The sequence below is a fragment of the Aotus nancymaae genome, unplaced genomic scaffold (assembly GCF_030222135.1).
Source record: "Aotus nancymaae isolate 86718 unplaced genomic scaffold, 86718_ANA_hifiasm-v0.15.2.pri h1tg000041l, whole genome shotgun sequence".
NCBI classification, from domain to species: Eukaryota; Metazoa; Chordata; class Mammalia; order Primates; family Aotidae; genus Aotus; species Aotus nancymaae.
The window spans coordinates 39,253,147-39,280,219 of NW_026988455.1; the positions used below are offsets into that span (position 1 = coordinate 39,253,147).

The following is a 27,073-nucleotide window of genomic DNA, read 5'->3' on the forward strand; positions in this document are numbered from 1 at the left end:
GTGTCACAATATTGTAGCTTTCATATGCAAATTGGAACGACTGAGCTGGGTTCTCATGAAGGATTCACAACCTGAAATACACACTTAAAAGAAATTAAAATGTTTTAACAATAAAATATGAGACTATTAATCTCCAGTTCACTTTGATGTGACAGAATATAAAATCAACAGCAATTTCCCTAATGGTGCTGTTGCTCCCCTTTCCCAATAATTGATTTTAATGTCAAATTAAACATCAGCACGTCGTCAGCCAGGACTTGCAGTTGCATGTTGCACTCGAGCCTGTTTTGAGCTAAGGTGTAAATCTCAGATTGGGTTGAATGGTCATGTTTTCCAGATAGTCATGGGCTGCAAGTCAGATGCTTCACTTAGAAAAAGATTTATTTGAACTGTGTAGCAAGTAGACATTGATAAATAAACTTATCTTCTCAAAGAGGAATAATTGCTAGGAACATGAGTTTTCACGTGCAGCATGGGCTCAATTACTCCATTTATTTATGTAATCAGGGAAAGTTCTTGATGTATTCCAGTTAGAGACAGCATATATACACCAACCTCTGCTTTACCAGCTCTTGACAGTGGCAGTGAGATTTTAAATAAGTATTGATGAACAAAGTTGACTATTTTGCATTCAAGCTTTCATCCAAGGCTGTGTATTAGTTTCTAGTCCTTCCTGTAATTTAGGAATCAGTATAAAGATTCAGGACTCCTATGACAAAAGAACAATTTGTTCTCATACCATTATTCTAGAACAAACTTTCACTCCAAATATTTGGGTATGTATTCAGATGAGAGAAGTGTGTTATTCCAACCCTATCCCTTACTAATTATGGGACTCCAGGCAAGTTACTTGTGATTTCTCTATATCCGTGTCATCATCTACCAATTGAGACAATAACTGGACCGACATCACAAATTCATTGTGATGATTAAATGCGTAAATGTTAGCATACTTGCTAGCTCATGGTAGATTGTATTATTGTGTATTTTTGTCTTTTACTTATCAAATAGCATATTTAAAATAGAGTAGATTTCTGGATCTAGTTTGCTCTGAAAAGTCAAGATTTTAGAATTACAGTCAAAAGTTCAGAAGTTAGCTTCTGTAAATAATCCCAAACCAACATGTGTGGAATAGTTATTTATTCATTCACCCACTATTAATATGTACTATCAGTGAATTAAACATGGATCTCCAATTTATGATCAAACCAATACTTAAAAATGCCAAAGTATTTGGAGACAAACATACATTCTATTATCAAATGACAATTTTTATATGAAGAAAGTTAACTTGTATATTATTAAAATCAACCTGAACAAGTAAGCAACAAATATAATAGAGCCTTCAAATTTACAAAATAAATCTTCAATGTTTGGAGAGCAGGGAATATTATCTCATTATTGTAAGTATGCAGAAAATTTAATTCAAGCCTCACTTTTAGTTCTGGTTTACATCTGGTTCTTGCGAAATTGCAGAGGATGTTTTAAACCCTCAAGGTTTTGAGAATGGTTACTGTTAAGACAAAGCAGCAAATAAAGAAACAACAAAACTTGGAATGTACTTGAAGGGATGGGAAATTGACTTTTATTAAACACAGAACAAGTTGCAGAAACTCTGCTATACTTTTTTGCATACTTTATATCAACTAACTATCACAAAACCCTTATAAAGCATATATTACCTTTTATGCTTTAGTAAAATTAAGTACTTACCAAATTTTATACAGTTTAGCAAGTGGCAAATTTTAGATATTCTTCAAGCCCATTTTCTACCCAGATGCCTCTTAGCATATTAAGGAAAAGAAGGAGGTACAAAGAAAGTTATTTTTCAGGTCCCATCAGATCCAGGTAAGTTCTAGGAAGAGAGAGGGATAATTCTTTAAAAAGTAAGATATGTGAAAATCCTGATTTAAAACTCAACTCTTCTCTAAATGAAGTTGGTTATCACATTCAGCCAGTGTATGGGTTTGCTGGTCAGTCATTTATCTTTGTGTAGGCAGGTAGAAAGAAGGAATGTAAAAAAATAGAAGTCAGTGGGGAGGGGGTGGTGACCTGCTTTCCTCTAGAAAACAACAAAATTAGTCATCATCTTGCCAAACATAACCCTCATTTCTTATGTAGAACAGGATATGAAAAATCAGTTGCCTAGAACACAAAGGATTTAGAGTAGGTTAAAAACAAGATACTGTACTGGCATAACCATTCCTGTAACTTAGAATTAAACAGTCTACCAGCACTTTTCTTATCATTTTGAAGGTGTACTATACTTGTTAACAGAAATATTGTGCCAGTAGCTTGGAAATGGAATGTAGGTATATAATAGGAGAGTGTATTTGTAAACCATATATTTGATATGAAGTTCGTATCAAAATATGTAAAGAATTCAACTCAACAGTTAAAAAAAAAAAAAAATTAAAAAATAGTCAAAGGGCCTGGATAGACATTTCTAAAAAGAAGACATACGTCAATAAGTATATTTTAAAAATGTTCAACATCAGCAATCGTCAGGGAAATGCAAATCAAAACCACAGTAAGATATCATCTTAACATCTGTTAGAATGGTTATCATCACAAAGTTGAATGATAACAAGTATTGGTGAGGATGTGGCAAAAAGGAAAACTTTGACACATTGTTGGAGAGAATGCAAATTGGTATAGCCATGAAAACATGTAAGGAGGTTCTTCAAAAAATTAAAAATCAAATACCATATGATCCAGCAATCCCACTACTGGGTATATGTCCAAAGATAATGAAAGGAGCATGTTGGAGAGATATTTGCACTCCCATGATCAATGCATTGTCATTTACAATAGCCAAAATATGGGCTTAACCTAAGTGAGCATTGATGGAACAATGCATAAAAATGTGATATGTATATAACACATTATTGTATTTTTAATATATATACATTATATAATTATAATACAATTATGCCATATATTATTATATATCACATTATTCAGCCTTAAAAAAGAAGGAAATGAAGACCTGTCATGGTGGCTCATGTCTGTAATCCTAGTGTTTTGGGCAGCCAAGGTGGGAAGATCACTTGAGGTCAGTAGTTCACGACCAGCCTGGCTCTGGCCAAGGCCAACATGGCAAAACCCCATGTTTAAAAAAACAAAAGAAGAAGAAGAAAATCCTATTATTTGTGACAATGTAGATGAACCTAGCAGACATTAAGTGAAAAAAGCCAGGCACAGAAAGACAAATACCACATGATCTCATATATGGACTGTAGAAAGTCAAACTCACAGAATTAGAGAGTGAAGGTGGAGAGGGATTAGAGAAATGTTGCTAAAGGACACAAAATTTTACTTAAAGAGGAGGAATAAGCTCAAGAGCTCTATTGTACATTATGGTGACTACAGTTTACAGTACATTGTATACTTAAAATTTTGGAGTAGCTTTCACCAAAGTAAAATAATAAACATGTGAGGCAATTCCAATTTTAAATAGCTTTAAAATCAATTTAAAAAGATACTTATCAATTAAAAAAGATAGCTTATCAATTTAAAAAGATTAAAAAATTGAAAAATTGGGAGAAAATTTGTACAAATTTAATACCATTTGCTACTACTTTTACAGACAGATACAGGAGTAGTCCTTAAGAGCAAGTAGAGACGCAATGAACACAAAATCAACAATTGATTTGGCTTGCCTGTGGTCCCAATTTTCCTTGATATTTAAAGCTAATTCTTGACATAAGATACTTTTCTAATTTTTCAATAGAAAATAAGTGAGGAATCCAAATCTAGTTACTTAAATCAAAGTCAAGAGAGAAAACAGTTTGCAAAAAAAGAGTCCCAATGTAGAATTTGATTAGTATTCAAAACAGTATATGTAACCTATATGCTTCTCTTCCACTTATGTTACTGGTAACTCAGAAGTTCTATGAAAAGTATTCACCTGGTGATTGAACTTCAGATTTAAGATGAGAAATTCTAGTATCATACAGGATACTAGAAAGGATCCACAAAAGGATCTATAAACATCATTTTTCTGAAAATTAAATAGCAAGATATATTTTACCTGGGCAACAGAGTGAGATCCTATCTCAAAAAAATAATGGAAGACATATATCATCTTCTTTCAGGATTAATGATTAGAATTTCAAAAATGAAATCTCTGATGAAGGTATAGTATAAATTATGTAAATACATGTAAGCACTCAAAGTATAGGGGAATAAACTTTAACATATTATTTGTAATGTTAAAATCATGTATTTCAGATTGCACCATCTCCTTTGTAAACTTAATTAAATTAAAAAACCTTTGAAAGATATCTACGATGAGGTAAGATTAGAATAAAACTAAAAGGGACTATGAAAAGTTAAGTATGAATATTAGAGAAATAAATCAAGCTATAGTGGAATTAGTATGACATTAGTTAAAATCAACAATTGGCATTAAAAAAAAAAAAAACAAAACTCAGAGAGGTAGAGAACAAGCAAGAAACTATTCCAAAACACAAAAGAGAAGGACTAAGGACAACTAACTCTTAGAAAATAATGCCTGACAACAACCAATATAAAGACAAATACATCTAATTCTATTCTTGAAAAATACATTAGAACAACTGGGCCTGTTTCCATGGTTAGTATTAATGGAAGAAAACTTTTTTGACTTATGGAATGATAGAACTGCATATTAAGAAGATTCACAGTAAACAGAGAAGAGATAAAGAAATATTGTGACCCAACCTTGTGATATATTTGAATTTTAAGGATGAATTAGAATTTCTTCAGACATCCAGAAGGAAAATGAAATAACTATTAAAAGAATAAAAATAATACTTTGTTTCTGACAGAAAATAATTGACCAATGTTTATAGAATTCAAATGAAACAACGATCACAATTTCTAAATATTTCACTTATGAAAGTCAAATAATCATATGTGACTCCAGATAAAGAAAGGACATCACCTATACAATTAAAGATATACTTTATTCAAGAAAAAAATACAAATAAAAATACAAATTAAAAAATTGTCTGAAAGATATAGAAACAACTATGAAAGAAATAGTAACCATCTAAGTAACTTATGAATACAGTTATAAAACAATAAAAATGTCAGCAATAATTTCTGGAAATTAAGATGTAGAATAATCTAACAATTTGACAATGGAAGATAGGAAAAATATGAGATCTAATAATAAAAACTACAAGGTCAGAATTAAATGGTAAGTAAAACTGATTTAATTGCCTGACTTTATGTATGGTAAGGTTAAGGGGGGCTTTCCTATCATTAATAATGTTGATAATAGAGAAATTTTAGTCCAATGATTTTCTTCAAAATCTCAAAGAATCAAAATTGTGAAAATGGCCATACTGCCCAAAGTAATTTATAGATTGAATGCTATCCCCATCAAGCAACCAATGACCTTCTTCATAGAACTAGAAAAAACCACCTTAAACTTCATATGGAACCAAAAGAGAGCCCACATAGCCAAGTCAATCCTAAGCAAAAAGAACAAAGCCAGAGGCATCACACTACCTGATTTCAAACTATACTACAAATCTACAGTAATCAAAACAGCATGGTACTGATACCAAAACAGAGATATAGACCAATGGAACAGAGCAGAGGCCTTGGAGGCAACGCTACACATCTACAACCATCTGATCTTTGACAAACCTGACAAAAACAAGCAATGGGGAAAAGATTCCCTGTTTAATAAATTGTGTTGTGAAAACTGGCTAGCAGTGTGCAGAAAGCAGAAACTCGACCCCTTTCTGACACCTTACACTAAAATTAACTCTAGATGGATTAAAGACTTAAAGATAAGACCTAACACCATAAAAACCCTAGAAGAAAACCTAGGAAAAACCATCCAGGACATAGGCATAGGAAAGGACTTCATGACTAAAACACCAAAAGCATTGGCAACAAAAGCCAAAATAGACAAATGGGACCTAATTAAACTCCAGAGCTTTTGTACAACAAAAGAAACAATCATTAGAGTGAACTGGCAACCAACAGAATGGGAAAAACTTTTGCAATCTACCCATCTGACAAAGGGCTAATATCCACAATCTACAAAGAACTAAAACAGATTTACAAGAAAAAAACAAACCCATCCAAAAGTGGAAGAAGAATATGAACAGACACTTTTCAAAAGAAGACATACATGAGGCCAACAAACATATGAAAAAATGCTCATCATCACTGGTCATTAGAGAAATGCAAATCAAAACCACATTGAGATGCCATCTCATGCCAGTTAGAATGGCGATCATTAAAAAATCTGGAGACAACAGATGCTGGAGAGGATGTGGAGATATAGGAACACTTTTACACTGTTGGTGGGAGTGTAAATTAGTTCAACCATTGTGGAAGACAGTGTGGCGCTTCATCAAGGACTTAGAAATAGAAATTCCATTTGACCCAGCAATCCCATTACTGGGTATATATCCAAAGGATTCTAAATTGTTTAATTATAAAGACACATGCACTCCTATGCTCATAGCAGCACTGTTTACAATAGCAAAGACCTGGAACCAACCCAAATGCCCATCGACGATAGACTGGACAAGGAAAATGTGGCACATATACACCATAGAATACTATGCAGCCATAAAAAACAATGAGTTTGTGTTCTTTGTAGGGACATGGGTGAATCTGGAAACCATCATTCTCAGCAAACTGACACAGGAACAGAGAATCAAGCACCGCATGTTCTCACTCATAGGTGGGTGTTGAACAATGAGAACACATGGACACAGGGAGGGGAGCTTCACACAGTGGGGTCTGTTGCGGGGTGCAAAGGAGGGACAGCAGGGGGTTAGGAGGTTGGGGAGGGATAACATGGGGCAAAATGCCAGACATCGGCAATGGGGGGATGGAGGCAGCAAACCACATTGCCATGTGTGTACTTATGCAACAATCCTACATGATCTGCACATGTACCCCAGAACCTGAAGTATAATAAAAAATTTTAAAAATTAAAAAATAAAATCTCTAAGTCTTTACTACTAGAATTTAAGGCACTATGCATGGATTCCAAATGACTAGTTTAAGAACAAGAAAGAAACTAGAGTTTATATGGCAAACACAGAAGAAATGGGAAGAAAATCAAGCCAAAAAATGTAAAAATATGAAACAAGAGAACTAGTAAAATGGGATGATAAAAATAAAAGTAAAAATATTCTTTGTAACAATACAAAATGAATTTTATTCTTCTGGTAAAAATCTAGGATTCTCCAAGTAGGTCAGAAATGAAATCTAACTCTGCTAATTACAGGAAAGTTACTTAAAATAAAATCATTCAGGAATATTAAAACAAAAAGATATACAAAATATTGGGAAAGGAAAACAGAGCTGGCAATTTTAATGTGAGAGAAAGATTTCAGAACAAAAGCCTTGCAATAAAAAAAAATATATAACATAAAGGCATCAAGGACAAAATTGTATGTAACATACATACATTCATACACTTTTAAGGAACAAATTTATTTCTAGAGCATTAAAAGGAATAATAATAAATGACACATATGTATATATGTATTAATCACACTTTTTAAATAGTGAAGATGTGTTAGTATAAATATCTAACGATAGAGAATTGGTTACGCAAATCATAGAACATTCATACCTTAGACTACCCTATTGTTAATTAAAATATGCAAAAGGTCAATAATTAATTATACTTTAAAATATTTGCAATTTGCGATTTATTCAACTTAAGATACTAAGATATAAAATAGATAGCATGATAAATATTGTTATGTACGTTTATAAAGAGACCAGTAGCATATGCTCTAAGATGCCAATGGTGATTATTCCTTTGATTAAATTAAGGATGTAACACACTGCATGTTATAGAACTCAACTCAAAAGAACTTAACCAAAAAGAATATTTAATTTCCCTGTATAACTGAAAAGTCCAGAGATAAGTCTGTTTCCTGGCAGAGGTTGATCCAGGCATTAAAACAATGTGAGAATAATTTTATCTATCTTTATTCTTCAGCACTATTTCTGCTATGTGGCTTTTTTGTTTGCTTTTTGTTTCCTTTCTCTTGTTCCTTAAGTTACATATGACAGTCCTCGGTAGCTTCAAATTTCTGTCTTCTTGTGATTAAATCCAGGGACAAAGAAAAAGAAAAGCATCTTTTTCCAATAGCTTCAACATAAATTCCAGGAGTCAATTTTCATGAAGCACTACTTCCTGTCCCTGAACTCATCAGAATGGTTTAGGGACCATATATTATGTTAATTCATCAGCTTGGGTTACATGCTGTGCCTCTGAAGCTGAGAGTTGAACCCATCTGAAGCATATGCATTAAGCGTTGAAAAAGCCATCCCTCTTTACCCAAAATTGGGTAGAAAAAAGGTAGGAAAGAATGCTTGAGAGGAAATCATTAGGTTATACTACAATGAATAATTTAATATTTTTTATTCTTCAGTGTTTTTCAAACGTGTGACCTTGAGCACGTGTTATATTTGTAATTAAAGAAAGCAATAAATATAATTAAATATAATCATATGTAACAAATACTACTATCTCTTGTCTATTCTTAGAAATATATCCTAAGGGAAAAGTTTAAAAGAAAGAAATATATGCCAATTGATATTCATTTCAATTATATTCATAATTGCAAAACAATATATTTAAGTGTAAAATAGCTAAACAATGGTAAAGTCAATTTTAGTAAGCTATTCAATTATGTATCAGGCAGTTACATAAATAAATTATTGTAAAAGCTAGTTATGTATAAGATATTTTTACAGTATAATATAACATTAAATACAAAAGAACGAACATGTGGGCATCTTATTCTGAGTTGGTAAAAATGTTGGGGCAAGTATTACAAGTGGATATTTAAAGGCGAGAATGCTTATTATGCTTGGATAATTATTTTTGTCATTTAAAATGATTTTAAAGTTATATAGTTTTAAGCAAAAAGTACAAACTAATTGAGGATTTTTTTTAAGAGTTTGAAATTTCTATAAACCTAAGAAGTAATTAGGCTTTGTATATACGTTTATCTTCAGATAGTAAGGCCACATCCTCATGATGTGTTGTATCATTATGTATGTGTTAGGAAGTTTTCCTTGTTGTCAAAAATTATAACATCCATAAAGAAATAAACACACCCCATGTTAGTCATTACAAATTCAGAATCATGTCCATACATTCATGGTCTTCAATATTAACATTACAGGTTGAAATTCTTTAATTGGCTGTTTTCTTTTCTTTTGCTATATTTCTACTAGTTTTGAAAACTGGAAATTGTCTACACTTTATGCTAGACAGTATGAGGTTAAAATTGCCTCCATTATTTACTGCTGACATAGTCTTGGGAAAGTTTCTAAATAGTTATATCTCAGTTTCATCATATGCAACATAGGAGTGTTTTTCCACCTCACTGGGCATTATGTGTACTTAATCATATTTAATAATATTTATTCTTTCTCAAATTACAAAAATAACACATGCTCAATGCCAAATATTTGGAAAACACTGAAGAATAATGAGAGAGAGAGTCTCACTCTGTTGTCCAGTCTGCAGTATAGTGGCACGATCATGGATCACTGCAGCTTCAACCTTCTGGGCTCAAATGATCCTCCTGCCTCAGCTTCTCAAGTAGCTGGGACTACAGATATACACAGCACCTGGCTATTTTTTTGAATTTTTTTTTTTTTTTTTTTTTTTGTAGAAATGAGGTTTCGCTATGTTGCCCAGGCTAGTCTTGAACACCTGGCCTCAAAAGATTCTCCTGGCTTGATCTCCCAAAGTGGTAGGATTATAAGCATGAGCTACCACTCCAGGTCAGCACTGTATATATAAAATCAGTTACTTCATTCAAAAGTACCTGGTACACTACAGGATCCATACTAGCTCCCTGGAAATATTAACCGCTTTAAAGGCCAAGGAGAAGCAAGTGCTGTAAACAGTTATCCCTCTCTGCCACTTTTTACTCTTTCCATTCAACTACAGGAATTAATTGAATCCTTTCTCTCTGACAATATAGAAATGGCTGAGGAGGGAGATCATTTCTGGGATATTTTCCAACTGGGATAAACTGGCAAGGAGGATACAAGTTCATTCTAGAAAGACAATCCAAATGGATCCTTACTACCTAAGATGTCCCAAAAGATTCAATAGGAAATGAAAGTAAAAGTGACAGAAAGAACAATGGTGTTAATATGCTTCTAAGTAAAAGGCATATGCATTTCCTAATGTGTGCAAAATGGATATTCTGTTGTAATGCTTAGCCCTCTGGTGGCATTCAATAAGTGCTTAATAATGGCAAGGATAATGGAATTATTTTTCCCTTCTGCCTTTTCAAGAGCTCTCTGAAGTGAGGGCAGTCTGTAATCTCTTAATACCTCTAGGAGACTGTGTTAAGTAGCATTACCTGGACTAAGAAAAGACATGCAAGCAAGATCAAGGTCATAGATGATTACCATTTGTGCTTAAGCATTTTGTCCCACAATTCTGAATTCCTTGACGCCTCTTGTCACACAGTCACCTAGAGAGCAAAGCACTAGAGAAATAGCAGTAAGCAATTAAAATCCCATTTGCTGCCCTAGGCTTGTTTTGCGTTCATTGTTCAGCAGATGAGCTTGTTCAAGATTTCACTTTCAGCAGTTCATCTGATTGAACTTGGGACCAATAAAAGTGAGAGGCCAGATAAACCAGTAGGAAACAGCTATGGTTTGATTACATTAACTAAAATTAGAGCAATAGAAAATAATCTATAAAGTGAAAGCTGCCTGATTGCTTTATTTTTAAATTTTTTAGGTTATGGAAAGACAGGTAGGTCTAACTTTTGTCTCTTTTCATTACCTGGGCTATATATAATAAGTCAGTTCTCAGAACAGAATGGCACCAAGAAGCAGCACTGGCTTTTCCTCCTTTCTTTCAAGCAAGGGTCTTGATAAATTGTCCTTAAATGAGTCTTCTGACAACTTTTCATGTTTAATTTGGTACCTAATAAACATGGTGAGCCCCTACCTTTCATATGTGCTTTGTGTTGAAAAAAATATAATTTGAGATAAATATGATTTGAGAAAGTGCTGGGCTAAGACATGTAGCATGTCATACCACAAATTGTTTATAATGATTCAGGAGAATTACATCATTTAAAATTTTGGTGAGAAAGGTGATTTGAGAAAAAGATATGTAAAAGAGAAGAAGACTAGATATTTCTGATCTAAGGCTATTGGGTAAGTTTGTGAGAACAGATGTCCTTGTTAGGTAACCCTTTTAGTATGATTTCTGACAGTTTCTTGGTTTCTTATAATAATCTGTGCTTAACTAAGGCACATGAATTTATTTTAAACACAAAGGATAACTGTGGTAGCCAGCTCCTGAGATGGTCTCAGTGATATTCCACCTTCTAGTATGCACACCTTGGTATATTTCCCTCCCACAGAGAATAGTACTAAAGAGGATATTGAAGAAATAACAATGTGTGACTTTTGAGGCTAGATAAGAAGAAAACATTGAGACTTCCACTTTGCTCTCTCTTGAATCACTCAATATAAGGGGATCCAGCTGCCATGTTGTGAGGATACTCAAGTAGCCCAATGCAGAGGCCCATGTGGCAAGAGATTGCAGCATCCTGGTAATAGGTTAAGTGAACCAGCAGCATCCTGATAATAGGTTAAGTGAACCAATTTGAAAATGTACCCTGTAGTCCCAGTCAAATCTTTAGATAACTGTAGCACCAGCCCAACATCTTGACTGCAATCTCATGAGAAACCTAAGCCAAAATCGCCCAGCTAAGTCTCTCTGAAATTCCTGACCTTTAGAAAATGTGAAAGAAGAAACATTTATTTAAGCTACTAACATCTGTATTACACACTAATAGATGACAAACATAATTGCTTATAGGAATTATGTCATCGTTTACTGAGAAAAATTGTAGTCACAGTTACTTTGAAAATGCTTTCGCAAATTCAAGTCTCCTAGCTTTATTTTTAATATGTGATGTACTTTTTTTGCAATATACTTTTTCTTGATGTTCCTTTTTCTAGCAATGTTCTTGCATCCTTTGCACCTGTCAAAATTCCACCTATCTTCTAAGCTTGCTAAAATTCCAAATTCTTTCTACATGAAACCATCTGCTTCATTCGGAGTCAAGGACATTCTTTAGAACTCTCATGATACTTCATTTTTACCTGTCTCACAGCACATAATATATTGTAATGTTATTTCTTCTTATTTTAACATCAGCATGATAACATTCTTGAGACCTTGGGCCTGTATCTTATTGGTCTCTTACGCATACTGGGGACTGCGATAGGGTAAAAAAGTATCTCTGGGGTGAGATAAAGTCAACTGGAACAGGATTCAAATTCTTATCATTTCGAAATGCAAGTTAACTCATCTTAAAGCTGTGTGTAAGTACAACTAGGTCTCAGAGTTACGAAAATGTAATTGGTATAATTTAGAAAAAGTACTAAATTTATTGTTAGCATATTGTAAGTACTCAAAAGTTATGTCATTTTGTTCTTTCTTCATTATATAATAACATTCAATATATATTGACAGCTTCTTACATTTCAAGCTGCATTTAAGCTCTTCCTGTTGATTGTCTTATTTAATCTGCTCACAACCTTTATTCAGCATCACTGCTCAAAGCGAAGAAATCAAAACATCAGGAAGTTGAAAAGCTTGCCTGAAATCATAAAGTTAGTAAGTGGCTGTCTGGATTAGAAACAGCTATTCTGAGTATAGCAGCCAGTGCCTAACCAATATATCATATTGTCCTTTCCATAAACTTGAGTTGAATATGTGAGATTACTGGACAGATACAAGGTGCGTTATTTACTTGGATATGTTTGTCTTCATGAATCACATATATTTCTTGTATACTTCCAATAATTAGCCAACAGGTCCAGATTAAAAAAACAAATATGAGGATGGAAGTAGACTTCTCTTGTATATTTATCTTGAGATAACTCACTCCTTTGTAAATTTAGAGAAGTTAAATAGAAAATCATAGGGAATAAGAATGGTCATTGATTATGCAAGCAGTTTTTCTTTAAAATTTACAAAATGTAAAACCACATCATCCACCCCATTGATGGAACTTATCAAAAAAATGAAGTTGGGGAGTGTGTCACTGCAATTAATGGCACAAGTGACAAATTTGTTTTAAAAATCCATTTTTGAAATAGGGATAATAGTAACCCTATATGGATTATTATGAAGAGTAATTTACTAATCTTTTGAAAACCTCTTACACAGTACTAGGCTCACTCAGTAAAGGCCAGTCCTCTTATTTCTATACTGTCAATAGGCTTAGTCAGGATAGGATAGGTTATGCTTCAGTAACAAGAAATTTCAAAAATCTAAGTGGCTTAAAAATAATAAAGGCTTATTCCTGCCTGACACAAAGTCCTCTGTAGGTTTGGATGACTCTCTAAGTTCTGTTATCATTTAGCACTACCCTTCTATATCAATATACGTTTTTGAGATTGCTGAATTACAGGAAGAAAAGTTCAGCACCAGCAATTTAGTGCTTTTGTCTAGAAGCAACACTTGTCACTTCCACTTATATTTCAATAACCACAGCAAGATATATGACCATGTTTAACTTATAAGCATCAGGAAAGGACAACATTTTCAATTACCATGAAGATAGAGATCCAAAAATAATAAATGTGGGCTAATCATTATCACATCATCAATGTTTTATTTCTAGACTTATCCACAAGATGAATCATTCTATAAATGGCTTGAGATCATAATGGTTAGGTTCTAACCAGTATTGATTTTAATTCATTTTTGAATATTCAGAGAAAAAGTTATTATTTGTATGGTTAGTTAATTAAAAATCATCATTTTTCTATATTTTTATTGTTTTATAAGTGAAATTTTACCTATAGCATGTGTGTAAATATGTATGTGTGTGCAGGAGTTTGCATAATCCTCTCTTATTCGCTGAAGAAAGATGTCAAAGTGATGGATGAGCTTCTGTAATCTCTGTTTCTAGCTCCATAGCTTCAATAATTGTCGTTTTAGAGAGAGAAAAACCTTTTAAAGTCACATTCAAGGATTTTCTTGAGAAGTATCCATTGAATTCAGTTGGAACATTGTGGATAACTTCCTTGTACACTGGACCAAATCTTCCCTTTTCTGCTTTGTTGTGTTAGAGAATGATACACTCACAGAATACAACTAGAGGAGAAATGTGAAATAGTATGTGATTTTTCACATAAAATAAACATGTAAACATGATCTTTGATAGAGCATAACCTTTCATATTCAAGTTAGCTTCATTATGGCTTTATCAAGCAAAGAAACTATCTACTGATTTCATTCCATGGCAAACCTCATTGTTAGTACCTAACTGCATATTAGTAGACTGACCTCTTCGAAACGGAGTTTCATGGGATCTTTAATATCTTCTTTTACTCTTCTCAGCCATAACATTATACTGAAATAAGTGCTTGAAAAAGAATATCACATAAGCAACTGGTATATCCTCAACCAATGCTTTTCTTTCTTGTTCCCAAAGAAATATGTTCCTTTTGGAAAGCCAAACTATTCCTCGTCCTTCATGTTGTTTTAACACATGAATGATGATGTATAACTTCAGTAAGATAAAGACAAACATAAACACACATTTAGATGTATGGGGCAATCTCAATTTGTCTATAATTTATTTAGAAAAAATGTTGAATTTTGTTTTGGTAGAGTCCTTTAAATATTATAATATAAATGTCTTTTAGGAAACCCGAGCAAATATATTTATATTTCTTATGTAATAATTATAATCAACACCAGTGTTTGTGTGTATTACATATATTAGTAATTATATCAAATAACTACCTTGTTATAGAACCATCATGAATAAACTATAGTTATAAAAGAGATCAGTGTCAGGTACATCATTGCGCATAAATTACTAGCTTTTAGTTAACATATAGTCATTAGGAGCCAATGTGAGATCTTAACAAATTAAACTCTGCTAATAGATATTAATGGCAATGCACTGTGAATTACTGATGCTAATTTTAAAATGTTGTGGCTTTGGAACAGATTCTTTAAAAAGAATATTTTCAACACCCTGGTGTAAAGCTTCTGTGGGGTTATTTGACAGATGTCCTGTGAGTTCCTTCAAAGCAGGGGATAAAAGTATAGTGCTCCAAACAAGAAAGTGTGAGCAGAATGGCTTTTGGGCATGTGGGTGGGGAGGCTGGCGCTTTCTCAGTTCAATTAAATGGGATTTTAAATTGTGAATTTGTACAGAGCTGAAAAAAGACAGCCATGTGGAAGTTTGTTTTCATTCTTAAAGTAAATCCTATTCTGCCCTTGATACACTCACATAGTGCTCAGTACTGCTAACATAGAATCCTCCTGTAATGTGAGACGTTGGGACACATATGTTGCTAGAAACATGTTTCCTTCTCAGAAACTGAGGTATAGAGTAGCTACAACCAGTTTGCTCTCACCATGATTGGATTGACTTTCTAAAATCCAAAAGAGTTTTCTCAAGATGCATGGGTATTAAACATAAATGGTCTTGGCTGATGATTTTGATTCCAGTCAAGATGGAGTAAGCACATTCCACCAGACCTCTCCCACTGGTTACAACTAAAACTCTGAATATAACACAAGGAGCAACTATTAGCATAGTCTAAAAAATCAAGGGAAGATGAATTGTCTAGGGGTGCTTCAGTGGACAGCGTCCTCAGTAATATTTTTATCTATTCTACCCTGGTTCCTAGAGCAGCCCACAATTTAGAAATGTCAGTGAGAATAGACAAATAAAAATAAAAGTAAAAATCTTATTCTCTAAATTTTAAAGTCCTGAAGGAACCCTTTTAACTATAGAGCCACTCTAGGAAAAAAACAAAACAAAAAAGTTTCTTATGAAACTAAACACACATTTACAAAATAATCCACATTTTCATTCCCGGAAGTTTTCTTTAGAATAAAAAAACCTTATATTAATACACACACAAAACTCAACACTATGAACGTTCCTAGGAGGTTGATTTGTAATCAGTACAAACAACTAACAATCTAAAGCTAAAAAGTATAAATGGTTCTATCATATTAATTTTATATGATATATTTTATCCTTACTTTTTCACAGATCATTGATTACAACCATTAAAAATACATGAATTCTCAGAGGAAATTAGTTTATATGGTATATTGATTGCATTATTAGAAAGTGAATGCTCAAGCCCACTAAATAAAAATGAAGAAAGTAAAACATTGGAACTACAGTATTAGAATTTAACTAAAGTCATCATCTCTCTTTGATATTTTGGCCATCAACATAACTATCTTGGGAACTGTTCTTTGGGATTATGATATAAAGTAAATTGTGATATAAAAATGTCTTTTTTCCCCATATCCTTCTAGTGGAGTTCAAGGAACATGCCAACTTAAGAGACGTATTGGCAATAGCAGGTTGTTCACTCACGCTCCAGTACTAGTAGATTTATCAAAGTCTGGCAAAAGCATGGCTAAAATAGACTATTCTGAGGAACATTGTCACCAAGAATTCTCTGTTTATAAAATAATATTTATATGCTTTGTAAAAGTATTTTCTCACTATTTACAAAGGAATCTCACTTCTTCTGTTGACCAGATGCTGCTAATTTTGAACTGATAGGACTACATAGTTACTGTAACCATGAGGTGAGGCTAGGTCTTGGCAGATGTACTAAGAGATAACAGCTACTGTTGGGTTCCTCAAGGAATTTGTATTTTGGATGAATAGATTAGCACCTAGAAAGTCACTAGTACTGAGCAAATGTTTAAATCTATATTATTTATTTATATTCTTGGTATTTAGGAAGAAACTTGGCACACTGTAATTGTTCCATGAATATTTTTAATTATACTGCAAAGCAGTATGGTCTTTTGATCAAAAGGAGGATATCAATGACGAGTGGAATGAGTTTAGTGTTTTGAATAATGGTAACAATCCTGTAATAAAAACATCTTCTGAAGAGGAATGGTTTGAAATGATCACCACTCCTATGAATGTATTAAATCTGATGAGTTTGCTAGTTACAGCCTTATTACACTGTGGCTATACCCTGTTATATAGGATAGTACATTTTCCAGGTTTAAAATATAGATCTATTATAACCTGAGCTAGAAATCTTTACTAACTTCTTATTCAAAGTCAAATAAATAACAATTATGAATGAAAAGCCAGAGGTTTAAAAAGTAAAGGACTTTTAAAGACTGAAGACATTTAAAATCTCCTCAAAATCTCAGCTTTAAATTAAAGAATAAATATGCTCTTGTTACATTCTAAAAATATGTATTTTATATGCACAGAAAATTATCAGGTTCCAAACAGGCTCAGAATTTTTGGGCTTTCCTTTCATTGGAGGCTTGCTATGGATAAAGTTAGTTCAACAAGAAGGTAAATCTAGCCAAGGAAATAAAGACCGTGCTATAGAAATCATTGCATTCATTTGAGATGGATATTATCTATTGGCTCCTGTGCAGGACTATTGGAAAAGAATCACTAAATTGCAACTACCAGATGCATTTGACTTAATTCTGAAATAAGCTGGGAAGGATAAAAAGAGATGTCAGAGACCTTAATTTGTTTGGCTGGGATTCAGAGGACTTTCTGTAATAATTACTTTGGTAAAAATCTTATTTTTCATTACACACACACCGTATTCATTACATCAACATGATTATAAAAATTAAATAATTTAAAATTAACTATATAAGTTAAATCCCATGTCACATAAATAAATAGTTACAAAATTTAGGCATGAAAGCTAGCTTTCTGTTATCTAATTTGGTGCTATTTACATATAAATAAGTCATTTCTTGGATTATTTCTCAGGTACCCATATTTGATCTTATAGATTTTATAAATTGTTCTTATGTTGCTTTTTAAGAATATAATCTTTGGTCATGTCATTCATGGGTCAGAATCATTCTAATGCCCCTCCCCCATCTCACTGAAAATAAGATTCTATATAATAATCTAGGCCTGATATTCTGTCAGCACTCCCTTTCCCAGATCTACGCCTAACTCATTTTCTGTACGTCTCTCCTGCGTTCACTGTGTACCAGCTACACATGGACATTTCTATGGTTCCTCAAACCTGATAGGCATGCTCTTGCTTAATGGCCTTTGTGGTTATTTTTTTCCTTTTGTCTAAATGCAATTACTGAAGTACCAATGTGCTTCAACTCTTGACTGTCTTCAGGTCTCTTCACAAATGCCACCATATCAGAGATTTTTCCCAAAAGCCTCCAGAAAGGCATGTAACCCAGCAATATATTGATTTTACTCTGGTGAGAGCCATATTTGCTTTCCACCCTACAGGACTGTAAGATATTAAAATCCTGGTTTTTATTTTTAAGCCACCAAGTTTGTGGTAATTTGTATGGTAGCAATAGAAAAAGAATATGAATCTACACACTAATTGACCCATAGAAATGTCACTAAGGTAGCAAGCTCTGGAAGTTTAGTGGAATTTATTTTCTATAACTCTATTGTCTTAACAAAGTTTCTTAAGTAGTTGCTACTTCCTCATTATTAGGTCCATGTGAAATGATATAATCAATGTAATGAAATAGTATGATATCCCACAGGCTGGTAAAGCTATTGATATCCCTGAAGATTAGAGTATTAGGAGATTAAAGAGCTGATATAGCACAGAGGTAGGACTGTGAGGGTATATTGCTAATCTTCCCAGGTGAAATAAAATTGCTTCTGATTTTCTCTGCTAGCAGGAACAAAAAAAAAAAAAAAAAAAAAAAAAAAAAAAAAAAACCAAACAAATACATTTAAAAATCCAACAGCTCAGTGATTATATACAAAGTGTCATAGAACTGTGTTGATTTATTTACTCAAGTAATGAAATCATAATTGGAAAAGTAGTTGAAATTAGAATCACTAAGTGCTTTAAGTCTAACCAATTTAAAATAAATAGTAAATACTCATAACGGGCACAAAATATGAAAACAATGTTGCAAGTGAATTCTCAACAAAGAGCTACCTCATTAGTAGCAGCTCTTAATAATAAAGTGAATAAAATGACCCAAGGTAGTCCTTTTTATCTGCAACTCATGTTGTGATCACAGCCATTATTTAAGACTATCTCTTTTTCCACTAGCCATTTCTTATTACCTCTGCTCTCAGCAAGCACCCTAAGTGTATATGATTTCTTGCCTGGTAGGGCAACCTAATTTAGAATTTATGTAACATCCTAAATACCCTAGACTTTCGAGGTATTGCCTCCCAAGTTGGTGTTTTAACAGTCTTTAAAAGTCCATTACACAGTTCTAAGAGTGATGGAGAACATGGTAATATCAGTTAATCCTGTGAATATGAGCTTATTGCTATACTTCATTTTTTATACAGCATTCTTTGGTCAGAGAATAAATTTATTGGTCAGAAACAATCCTGCAAGGAATAAGGTGGCAGTGATTAAGGCATTCCATAAGTTTAAGAATGATGATTTTGCAAGAAAAATATGCAGACAAGAGAGGAGAATCTTCATCTGGAATAAGAATAAAATGGTGTGCTTTCTAAGATGGAAATGATCCAATGTAATTAACTTGCTACAAGGTGCCTGGCTGATCTTTTGGGTGATAGCGCCTTATCAGACACTCAGTGTGGGTCTCTCCTATTGGAAGTTTGGGTATTGCACTGCTGGTAGCTCACATGGCCTTTGAAGTAGAATTTAATGATGCATGAGTGACTCTCAGAAGAAGCTAGTGCTCTTCACCAGAGGTAAAGACATTTGACTCAGGACTAGGAGAAGGTAAAGAAAATGAGGTTAGAGCTGGGGAAGCTGGGGTTCTGGATGCAGCCCTCACCAAATAGGAGAGGTAATAGATCGGTGACAACACATAAGTTGCCTCAGGGCCTGATACCTTTTACCAACCTTCAAAGCTAAGAAATGTGGCTCCTGCTTTTTTTTCCCCCATGCTTCTAAATACAATGAAATGTGTCTTTTGTGTCCAATGCTAATCAGGAAAATTACATTCTGGAAAACATATTTCTGCGTTAAGTTGACAAAGAACAATATTACATTAACTTCTTTTATATTTTATTAGTATGTTATTTTTTCTTATTTGATGTTTCTGTATAGAAAATACAGTGTCACCTGGAGATGGAGATGGAGTGAGTTTGTTAAATGGATGGCAGGTTTCCTGGTCTATGGACAAAATAAGGGACCATGGAATATTTTCTTATTTACAAAAAAGGCAAAGAGGGCCACCACTGAGTAGTACTGTAGAATAATACAATTGCTCTTTCAATAAAAATTGTGTTGTCTTGAGGAAAATATTAGCAAGGTGAAACTTTTGGAAGAAACACAAGTCTTCTGTCTCCCCCCAAAATCCCTGAATTTCGTTATTTGACTTTATCAAATTTTATTATGACTAGATCGAATGATATATTTTAAACATCACTGAGCATCTGATAAGCCACTTTGTAAAAGTATTCATTGCTGGAGTATTCTCAGAAGAAGGTCGTGATGGATAGGACAAGAAGAAAACACTAAACAGTAATCTCTGCTAAATTCTACCTTTAGCTAAAACCCACTAGAAGCTCTAGAACACAAACAGAACCACAGAGATGAGTTCAGGTTGAGGCAAATGCGGCTCTGGTAAACCATTAGCTGTGGTGTGGCCTAGAGGTTAGAGTACTTTTAAGAGGAAGGTAGCTCTCCTTTGGACACGAGTAATTTTCTGGAGAATGGAACATCAAGTTCTTAGTCAAAAATCATAGTAGTTAGGAGATAGGTATACCAGCTTAGTAAAGAGAATCTAGATAGAGCACCCACAGGGCATTTGTGTTTTACATGTTTCATAACATGTAAAAACAAAACAAAACAAAACAAAACAAATCAAACCTCTTAAACAACATTCTCAAGTTCTTATGCTTATATTATCTGCTATAATTGTTTTCCCCAACACACACAGATATTTTACTGCCATGATAGTACTTAGTTTATTACCATTATTCCCACTCTCCCCCATCTCCCCACTATTTAAACTCAATTTAACCATTTCCATGTGCTAAGCTCTTGACATATGAATCTATCAACTACACATATGGAAATGTGGTCCATCTTCTACTCTGACTACTTTCTCATGTGAAAAGAAGTCATTTGGACACAGGATAATTCATTTTCCATCCTATTCAATTACATTGAAGATCACACTGATGCAAAATAAGTTGTGAAGGATCCAGAAACTTACACTGGGAGTGGGTAATGGTCTTAGTTCTAGCTTATCTGTTTCCCCGTCATACCTCAGGAGGTGTGGGAGCATGATCTTTGCATCCTCTAGCTTAGAACAAGCTTTGCATTAAAATGTGTCCAACAGATATTTGTTAAATTGACAGAATCCCTTAAATATGTGAAACCTGAGATATAACGCAGTCATGGTAAACTCTGATTAGGCACAGTCCTCAAAACATGAACAGCCTGTTCCTTTGTGCAGATCTGGAATGAACATCCACTGGTTGCCACTCTGTTGTGGCAGAGTAACTGTTGACCAATTTAAACCACAAAATGTCATAGGCACATGTTAAATCACTTTTGTGCCTAGATATTTTGCTCCTGATTTGTTCTTGCACATGTTGAGATCCTCAGGATCGTCTGGTGCTGTTGTTGTCTCTACTGTAAAGAACAGATTTGTCTTGTTTTCCCCATCTAAAAGTTAAAAATATGCTACTGAACCCATAACCTCTACCTGCCCCCATCTGCACCAGAGATGTAATATGAGCTGAGCTTCTCAACTCCAAGGTTATTTTGTTTTGTCATATGCATAATTATCCTGAAATAATTTGTTTTTCCTCTCTTGAAAAACTGACTAGTCATATTGGGTTATTGTAAGGTGTAGGCAGAAAAAAAGACAATTTTGGTAAAAAGAACTTTTAAAATGATGTGATTTTTCCATTATATTTTCAGTTACTAGTTCCTTGACTAGTTGCCTTGACTAGTTTAAAATAGGGTAAAATTTCTCATGGGGAAAAATATACAAACATTTAAATCCCTTCCATATTTTAAAACAAGGAAACATAATGCTCTTTTGAGAATAAATTTTAAATGTTTAATTATGTACGATTTAATGTTTGGTATTCAAGAAAAATAATGATATTATTATATTTAAGGTAAGAAGAGCAATCCTTTGAAAGAAATATCCTAATATACCATTGACTGCTATTAGATTCATCTTTACATTTTTCTACCTTCCAGGGAGACATGCTGGGGTTGTAATTACAAAAATGTCAGAGCAGTTCTCTGACATTTTCAAAAAAATACTGGACTATTCTGATGATAATTTCTAGATGTATGTCTATACTCCCATTGACCAATTTATGAAGTGGAAACTAAGTCCAGATGAAGCAGTTCAGGCAAACTGTCTGCCAGATGCTTACAGAGCTATGTGGCTCTGACTTGCCTGAGTTAGCAGAGGAAAAGGAAGAACAAAGTGGTCAAAAATCTTATCTCAGAACAGCCAAGAACATTCCATTCACCAGAGGCCAATGCTTGACATTCAGGGTCCTGTGCCTGGGAGGCCGTTTATTTTACTACTTGTAAACTGTCTTGCATTGCTGAAGGCATTTTTTTTTTTTTCATTTTTTTGTTTAGCTGTTCAGGACACTGTGCTTGTTTTTAGTGTATTTTGTTTGTTTTTTCTCCCTAAAATAAACAAATAATTCTGTCTTAATACAGATAAAACACAAATTCTCAGAGACTCCTCTCTTGCTATTGACTACTCACATTGGGCCTTTATGAAATTTCTGTAGATAGCTAAATTTTTCTAGCCCATCTATTTTATACCTATCAAATATTATCACTGTAATTTATATGACATGGGGTTTTTAAGGCTTTATTTATTTGCACTCAAAATGCATAATGTATTTGGGATGCCTTTCCTTCTTAGATTGCTATGATGTATGAACAGTTTAGAAAGCTAAGAAGTAGTGCTCAGCTTTGCTAGCTCCAGAGGAGAGAACATGTTTATTAGTCATTGCCGCCAGCACTGGAAAAGTTCAATAGTATCTTCTGTATTTACACCGACACCAAGGAGAATAGATACTATCCTGGATATTCATATGGATATTTCTTCAAAATGACTTGTCATGTACCTTCTTTCAACCAAGAATAACTTTAGATGAATGGATAGACAGATAGATAGATAAATATATGTACATAGATAGATACATACATACATACCCACGTGTGTGTGTATGTGTACATGGGTATGTCTATGTGAGTGTGCATGTTTAAAGCCTTGAGAATACGGACTTAGGAAGAGTTCTAATGGTGAATTGTAGAAATAAGAACATGAACTGTTACTCTGGACTCTAACTACGCTTCTGTGGCCAGATGTTTTTTCTATTCCTGGGCATTTACTCCTTCAATGATGACAAGTTCCAAGCAAAAATATGAGTGTTTGTAATCAGGAAAGAGCAGTCAGAACTACTGTTTTATAAGTGTTCTCTTGGGACTATGATGTCTTCTCTAGATTTAAGGAGATAGTAAGAAAACAGAAAAAAAAAGTAAAATTAAGGAGTAAGAATTTTCATCTGGTAGCTTCCTAAAAAAGACTCTGGAAAATAATTTGGTAAGTCAGTTGATATTTTACAATTATTAATTTGACAACTATTTACTGAGTAATGAGGACATGTTGGTATTGGGAATATAGCAGTGTATCATTTGAGTCAAATTCACATATGAATTCCAAAAAGCCTAATGTTACAATAACTTAAAGAAGATAGACTTATTTCTAGTTCACATAAAAATCTTGGCTTCTGTCTTGCTGCTCTTTTAATCTCATTGCATGACAGTTGGCAAAAATTTCATCCATGATAACTGTATTCTGACTAGCGAGAAGAGGAAAGAAAGAAAGGAAGGGCAACCCTCTTCCCCAATCACTACCTTTATAAATATTTTCCACAATGGACATAGAACACTTTTACATGTGTCCCACAGGCCAGAACTTAATAATAGGGCAATAACAAGTACAAGGAAGTCTAGAAAATGTCTACTTTGAGTGCCTATGTTTCTAGCTAAATATTTCATAAAATCTTTGAGCAAGTCGGTTTGTTTCATAAGTGCTCAAGGAAATTAGGCAAATGAGTTTTTGTTGATATGTGAACAAGAAATCTAGAGGAAAAAATGAATGCTAGTGATCATAGCATATTTGTGGCAACCAAAATTCAAGAGTGATTGTAGCAGAGCCAAGGCCACTAATGCAACAGCATTCTCTAGAGTTTATGATTTTTTCCGGATCTTATCTTTTCTGTCAAAACCTTGGTGAATTCTGGAATGTGAGAATGTAGTTGATGAAGATATTATTTCCTGGCATTACTGATGACGACATTTTACTCCCACAAAGGACTAAGATGCATATTTACAGGAAGAAAGATGTAAGACTGTCATCGACTTAGATATCAGTTTAAAGAAATAGGGTTTCTAGCCCTTTAAGTTAATCCCGATCTACATATGAGATATTTCTTGATGTAGTTAGCCAGTAGTGAGTCAGTACAAAGCAATATTTTACCCCTATATTTTAATATAAGTATAAATTCAAGAAACACAAAATTCCAGGTTTTAATTAAAATCTTATCTACGTAAATCCCAACATAAAACCAAGTTTAAATATGTTTTGGATTGGGAGCCTTGTCACTTTCAAACAAATAAAATCAGCCTCATTTAAGTGACAGTGTATATATCCAGGCTCTGTATATATTTATATTTTTATTTCACATATTCTCCAGGTAAACAGGAAATATTTTTAGTTATCAGATTGATGTTTAAATGTTAACTGTAATAAAATATTAATGAAAAAATTGCAACTTTAAATATATTGCCATTCATAGAATTGCATATTGATAGCCATGTTTGACTCTTTAAGTGGAATAATCATTCAAACATTATTGACTGAACACCTAGCACCTGCCATATGAACATACTACATTGAGGGTTAGAGGTATACATTGGAATAAAGCATATGCTTTGCCCAAATAAAGTTTACAGTTAAGTTGAGCAAAAGGGAAGATCTAGGATAACTAATATAATGCATGCTAAAAGCCAAATTAGTGAAAGAGATAATAAATGAAATTTGTAGGAATCAAGAGAAACAAAATATTACTTTAAGCATGGGGTGGTAGGGCTCAAACCAATGATCTTAGCTTTCATTAACTATTGATTAATTATCAGATCATGGTATGCTCTAGAATTTTAGTTTTTTATTTTATGCCAAATATAGAGAAAATTGCACCAATGTTTTTGCAATCAATATCTAATTATTTTATGAATATATCAGAATTAAATACTGATGAGCCAAAAAAATATAGCTATAAGGCAACTGGTGAGGAGTTAAAAATTATACTAAAGCTTTAAAATAGTATAAGGAGATAAGGAGAAATAGACAAATAGTTATATATGACAAAAACAATGAAAGAATAAACTATAATTACTGAAATAAATAATAAAATTTGAAAAGAAATAAGAATAACACCCATTAGAAATCATAGATCTCATTAACAACAACTGGTAAGGCAGCAGAGAGTAAGAAAAACATCTGAAGCCCTCACATCCCTATAGATAACTTAGAATATAACTTTACATGCAAATTTTTATAACATGTATGCAAAATAATGGCGAAAACCAATAAGCATGCATAGAAATTAGGAAAACAAATACCTTTGAATTGCTAAGATAATCAAATAAAAAACAAAGGAATTCACAGGAAGTCATTACAAAATAAATGCATGGAAAAATATGATAGGAATTGTCAGTTCTGATAATAAACATATTTGGCTTAAACTTATCTTCTAAAACAGAAAGTCTCACCAATTGTCTTAAAAATAAAATCTAATTACGTGTTGACTCAAATAGATATTTAAAACAAAATGAAGTTGAAAATGGGGAAAATAAATAAGGTTGAAAATTAAAGACTAGGTGAAATTTTATTTGGTAAAAGTAAAATCCATAAGTGGATACTAATGTTAGAATTAAAATACTGTCAAATCATATAAAGAATGTCATTATATCTTAATAAAACCTATAATTTATAATGATATGGTAGTATTTTTCATCAAATATCCATAGCGATTTCACTACTGCTTTTCTTTTTTTTTACATTGGGGATATATTAATGTACAATTTTGACAAGCCCTGGTTCTTATTAAAATCAATTCTAATAAGGGAGACACAAGAAAATTTTAAAGTGAATACATAATTAATTTTTTCTATGATTGATAATATCTATAAGCAAAATAAAACAGATTAGTGAGGAGAAGAATGATGGAGATATAGCATTAGGAAGGAATCATGGCCTCTCTTGGAAAAGAACATTTTCACTGAAAACTAAGCAATGAAAAGGATTTTATTATGAGGAGATTAGCAAAAGGACTCTCTCAGTGAAGAAATTACAAAGTGAAAACATCCTGAAGTCAAAGCAGAGGTAATGAGAAAGGATTTTCATTTCCTGCTAGAAAGTGAGAAGAGACAGATAAGCCAACACCAGATCACATAGGGTGGGTCAGGACAAAAAGTTTGGATGTACTAAATATAATGGGAAGGCAGAGGAGGGTGTTAGGTACAGAAGATGTGTGAAAAATTGATCAAAACTCCAAACAAGAGAAAGCTGGAATATCATACTGGCATTTTGCAGAGATGCTGAAAAAAAAAAATTGGTGATTTTGTTCCAGGTTAACAGTCATAGCTGTAGAAGGAACACAGAAAAGAATATATGCAGATAGATTTAGGAAATATTTGGGATATAGGACTGATCATATGTTGATGGGTAGAATGTGGGTGGTGAAAAAAGAGGATAGAAATCAAGGATGACATTTAGACTGACTAAAAAAAAATTCTCTTCTGGATGTGTAAATTGGAGCTTGATAACAGATAACCCAAATGGAGGTGTCAAGTAGGTTGGAGAGGCTCAATGGATAAATCGAGTCTGAACATATAAATGTGGATGTCATTTGCATATTGATTTTATTTGAAACCATAGTGCTGAATGAGATCAATTCGGTAAAAGTACACAGAGAAAAGGAAAGACTTACCTAGGATTTTACCATGATGTATCTATGAAGATATTTGGCTGAAGAGAAGAAAATAGAGGAGGATGTGTTACAAT

The 27,073-nt window shown here is 33.2% G+C and overlaps 1 long non-coding RNA gene across 1 annotated transcript in view; it reads right to left on the reverse strand.

The window, feature by feature from the left end:
- Positions 1 to 1,727: 1,727 nt before the first annotated feature.
- Positions 1,728 to 27,073, reverse strand: part of LOC135268640 (uncharacterized) — a 48,968-nt gene continuing 23,622 nt past the window's right edge. The window contains exons 2-3 of the long non-coding RNA XR_010336932.1: positions 27,000 to 27,037; positions 1,728 to 1,855 (exon numbers count right to left, since the gene is read on the reverse strand). This is a non-coding gene — a long non-coding RNA (uncharacterized LOC135268640). The remainder of the gene's footprint in view (positions 1,856 to 26,999; positions 27,038 to 27,073) is intronic.